The 5,508-nt window shown below is 45.8% G+C and overlaps 2 pseudogenes; both read left to right on the forward strand.

The window, feature by feature from the left end:
* Positions 1–2,094, forward strand: part of LOC102261879 — a 2,772-nt pseudogene extending 678 nt beyond the window's left edge.
* Positions 2–347, forward strand: LOC102262173 (annotated as a pseudogene).
* Positions 2,095–5,508: the final 3,414 nt, after the last annotated feature.

A 5,508-nucleotide genomic window follows, 5' to 3' on the forward strand; every position in this document is an offset into this window, starting at 1 on the left:
GCCGAACTTGACCTCACACATGTCTGCCGCCTCCCTCAACACTGCTGAGAGCATCCACCCGCCTTCCACCAGCATGGCAACATCCTCCCAGTACTGCTAGCTGCTCAGTGACTATGGACCACCATCTCTAGGCTGCATGCAGGGAACAGGGAACATCCAGGTGCCCAAGAGCAAATATGCTGAGCTTCTGGCCATCATCAAAGAGCTGGGGAAGGAGATCCCACCCACGTACTTTGAAGATCCCACCCAGCAAGAGCACGATGGAGAGACTGAAACGAGGCATCATCCACATGAGAGGGTTGGTTGGGGAGTGCTTGGCCGAGACGGAGCAGAACCCCAGTCCCTAGCCTCTGAGTAAGCACGAAAGGCTTTCCATCTTCTTCTAAGAAGTGACAACTCATGCCCCCCCCCCTCTCCCTTCAGATGAAACTTGGTTTCAAAATGGTAACAGCTTGGTTTCTCCTCAAAGTGCCCCTCCCATGGTTCGTCAGGCTCCAAACCTCCCGTCGCTGAGATGGAGAAGAGATTTTTGCAGTTATTAGGTTTACATATTAGTTAGGAACTACCCAGGGCATTTTGTGTGTGTGTTTTTTTAAAAAAAACATTGATTTACATGATGCACGTCAGTTACCTATCACAGCAAACTGTAGTTGGCCTCCCAGATACCCGAGTTTCTCTTCTGGATACATTTCTGTTATTCACATGGTTCTTTATGTTTCTCTTCTGAGCTGATCCAACTCTGAGGGTTTGTTTCAGCAAGTCCTGAGGCAGCACTTTAGTAGCCAGTATAAATTCTGCTCAATGAAACTTTTTTTTTTTTTTACCCAGGGTGTTTTGTGTGTTTTTTTAAAGCATTGATTTACATCATGCACGTCAGTTACCTATCACAGCAAACCATAGTTGGCCTCCCAGATACCGGTGTTTCTCTTCTGGATACATTTCTGTTACTCACATGGTTCTTTATGTTTCTCTTCTGAGCTGATCCAACTCTGAGGGTTTGTTTCAGCGAGTCCTGCGGCAGCGCTTTAGTAGCCAGCGTGTTCGCCACACACTATAAATTCTGCTCAGTGTAACTTTTTTTTTTTTTGCTTAAGCATTTGCATGACTATTAGTACTTTGAAGTCAATCTTTAAAATGCACTAGTTATAAATACAGAAGAAAGAGCAACTTATCAAACCTGCCCCACAAGGACCCCTGAAATTTCCCCTAAGGATGTATGTAGATTTCAGTTCTGCCTTTCCCATCAGTGGATCCAAACATCTGGAAGAAAGTGACTAATACTGTTTGCATCTTTGTATATATTTATTAGTTGATGTAATAAAGCTTATTTTCATTAACAAAAAAACAAACAAACAAAACTGGAAGATCATGCTGATGATTAAGTGCACACAGTTCCCCTTAGAATGGCTACATACTGTCCACTTCTAGGAAGACATAGTTCTGGTAACTAATATCTATCTATGCTGCCAACAGATTATAATAAATTGTGATCAGTGGAAAAAACAAACAAACAAGTGTGGTGATGTCAGAATTACCCAAGCACACCCCAAACCCCTTCACCTGCCCAGACGCCTAGGGTCCCTTTACAGCTGGGATGAGCCCAGTGCTGCCCAGTGGCCTGGACACCAGGCCTGACCTCTTCTCTGGTTTGGCCCAAACATCTGAAGTTCGCATTAGTTGCCAACTTAAGAAATTGGAGCGTTCATGTAAAATCAGGATTCCCCACCTCTCTTTCCAAGGTGGCCGATTGGGCTACCAACCAAGGATGGTCAGTGTCACTTCAACCCTAAGAGGAACCCCTAGCTTGGGGGTGTGGTGAGGAGGAAGATATCCGTGCAGACAGTTCAGTTGTGTAAACTCCTGCTGACTGTGGCACAGCCCAACAGTGTGGCCACTCAACTGCAAGGCAGCACAGCCATGAAACAGTGCGGGTGTTAAACGAGGCCCCTCTCCAGCTTTCAGGGGGCTCCACCTGCTCCAACCCAGTGCACCCCACTCTGCCCTGAGCTGCCCAGTGCACCCCACTCTGCCCCAGTGAGACAGCCTCAATGTTTCAGCTCCAGCAGACAGAACACGTCCCAGCAGAAAGGGAAAGTGTAGCCCTGGCCGGTATTGCTCAGTGGATAGAGGCTCTGCCTGAGAACTGAAGGGCCCAGAGTTCAATTCCCAGGCAGGGCACATGCCTGGGTTGTGGGCTTGATCCCCAGTGTGGGGCGTGCAGGAGGCAGCCAATCAATGATTCTCTCTCATCATTGATGTTTCTATTTCCCTCTCTCTCTGAAATCAATCTATACTAATAAAAGGGTAATATGCGAATTAGATCGAACAACTTCCAGATGACTTTCCAGATGTCCTTTTGGACAAAGCCATGGTAGTGGGGCCAAGGCAGAGGCAGTTAAGGGCAACCAGGCCGGCAGGGGAGAGCAGTTAGGATGATCAGGCTGGCAGGAGAGAGCAGTTAGGGAGATCAGGCTGGCAGGCAACTGAGCGGTTAGGAGCCAGCGGTCCCAGATTGCAAGAGGGATCGGGCCTAAACCGGCAGTTGGACATCCCCCAAGGGATCCCCAATTGGAGAGGGTGCAGGCTGGGCTGAGGGAATCCCTCCCCCTGTGCACGAATTTCATGCATCGGGCCACTAGTGTGTGTGTGTGTGTGTGTGTGTGTGTGTGTGTGTGTATATTTATTTATTTATTTATTTATTTATATTTGATCCTCACCTGTGGATATTTTTCCATTGAATTTTAGAGAGAGTGGAAGAGAGAGGGAACTACAGAGAGAAACATCAATGTGAGAGAAACACATTGATTGGTTGCCTCCTGTGTGCACCCTGACCAGGGCCTGGACCAGGGAGGAGCATGTAACCAAGGTAAGTGCCCTTGACTGGAATCGAACCCTGGACCCTTCGGTCCACAGGCTGATGCTCTATCCACTGAGCCAAACTGGTGAGGGCTGCACTTTTTTTAAATTAAAGCATTCTTTTCTCCACAAAGTGGAGATGGATAGGTACAAATGTTTTTACTGAAAAAATAAAGATTTTATTAACTTACAAGTATTGATTTAGTACTCTTTTGGAAATATTTTCTGTAATTTAATTATGGGTTGCATAAGTCTACCATACTATTTCTGACCTAGAAATGATTAGATAAACTGACATAAAGTAGAAAACAGGTAATAAATATCCATCAATAATTACTTTCCATTTCTTTTTTAAGTAATTCACATATATATGTACTTATGTTCACTTGTAGCTCACTCTGTGGTTATTCTTATTTTTCAGATTGCTCTTCCTGGTCTTTACCAGACCCTCTGCTTTGAAGATGCAGATCTGTGGCGTACGTATTATCATCATTCAATGTGTGAGCAAGAGTTTCCATCTGTTCTTGCAAAGAAAGTTTCCTTATTTCAGCAGGTAAGTTATCTAAATGCATAGAAGTATTTAACATTACTCTTGTTCAGAAGCCAAATTCAATAAAAATAAATAAGTGAAAGCTCTGCTTTTGGGTGCCACATCACCCTAACATGGCACATGTGGGGAAGGCCTTTCTGCTTTTGCCATCTTATCTGGATAATGAAATCACGTGCAACATTTCTGAATGTGGTGTTTCCCACTGTAGCTTTTCTTACTCCCTCTGACTCTGACCCAAGGTGGGTAAATTTGCATATAGTCGCTTTGAATGGCTGGTGGGCGTGGCTTGGGCATAGCAAAGGTACAGTCAATTAGCATCTTTGTCTTTTATTAGTGTAGATTGTGATCAGTGGAAAAAAAACAAACAAAAAACCAGCTGGGGTTGGAATTACCCAAACGCGCCCCCAACCCCTTCACCTGCCCAGTTGCCTAGGGTCCCTTTACAGCTGGGTTGAGCTCAGTGCCACCCAGTGGCCTGGACACCAGGCCTGACCACCTCTCTGGTTTGGCCCAAACATCTGAAGTTTGCATTAATTGTTAACTTAAGAAATTGGAGCGTTCATGTAAAATCAGGATTCCCCACATCAATTTCCAAGGTGGCCAATTGGGCTACCAACCAAGGGTGATTTGTGTCACTTCAACCCTAAGAGGAACCCCCAGCGTGGGGGTGTGGTGAGGAGGAAGCTATCAGTGCAGACAGTTCAGTGTGTAAACTCCCGTTGACTCTGGCACAGCCCAACAGTGTGGTCGGTCAACTGCGACGCAGCACAACCATGAAACAGTGTGGCTGTTAAATGAAGCCCCTCTTCAGCTTTCAGGGGCTCCACCTGCTCTAACTCAGTGCACCCCACTCTGCCCCAGTGAGACAGCTTCAGTGTTTCAGCTCCAGCAGACAGAACACATCCCAGCAGAAAGGGAAAGCATAGCCCTGGCCGGTGTTGTTCAGTGGATAGAGCCTCCACCGAGGACTGAAGGGCCCAGAATTCAGTTCCTGGTCAGGGCACATGCCTGGGTGTGGGGCGTGCAGGAGGCAGCCAATCAATAATTCTCTCTCATCATTAATGTTTCTATCTCCCTCCCTCTCTGCAATCAATGTATACTAATAAAAGGGTAATATGCTAATTAGACCGAACAACTTCCGGACAACTTTCTGGACTTCCTTTCAGACAAAGCCATGGTGGTGGGGCCGAGGCAGAGGCGGTTAGGGGCAATCAGGCCAGCAGGGGAGAGCAGTTAGGGAGATCAGGCCGGCAGGCAGATGAGCGGTTAAGAGCCAGTGGTCCCAGATTGCAAGAGAGATGTCCGACTGCCAGTTTAGAGATTAGGCCTAAACTGGCAGTCGGACATCCCCCAAGGGGTCCCTGATTGAAGAAGGTGCAGGCTGGGTTGAGGGACCAGCCCTCGCCCCCTCCCCCCCCTCCCCGTGCACAAATTTCGTGCACCAGGCCACTAGTAAGTTCAATAAAAGAAGATGAAATGAAGGTTAAGAGCAGTTAACTTATCAGCCCTAAAGTTATGTAGCTAGTAAGTGGCAGGACTAGGATTTGAAACCAGTATCTTTCTAATGCCAGAGCCATTTGATCTCTGATAGAAGAGGGAAACCCTAATTCCTCCTGCTCCTGACCCACCAAACTGACCCAATTGCATCTCCTATAGCCACTCAATACAAAGAGGCCACTCTAGTTACTGGTATTCACATAGCCACTTATTGAAATACTTGTTCTGTACAGCAGTCTATAAAGGAAGCACATAACAAATCAATGCCTTCTGGTACTTTGAAATTTTATTTGTGTTTGTAATGAGTTGGAGAAAATTCCTTGATACATCACAAAAGACACTGTGTCTTCATTATCTTATTGGGCAGGCTGTTGCTTGTTGAGTCAGAATTCTAACAAAGGTTTCTGGCTATCACAAAGACTTCATATTTCTGTAGCTCTTCATTCAAAGCTATTGACTCTTTTTTTAACAATAGTTCAATGTTTACAGTGTTTGCTCAGTGCCAGGAGACAACAAGAACTTTGACGGTTTGTGATGGTTCTTTGAGAAAATCAAGATTAAAATAAGATTTTGATTAATTCAGATAGCAATAAGCCAGTTAAATT

This window comes from Myotis brandtii, unplaced genomic scaffold (genome assembly GCF_000412655.1).
Source record: "Myotis brandtii unplaced genomic scaffold, ASM41265v1 scaffold973, whole genome shotgun sequence".
Lineage (NCBI taxonomy): Eukaryota > Metazoa > Chordata > Mammalia > Chiroptera > Vespertilionidae > Myotis > Myotis brandtii.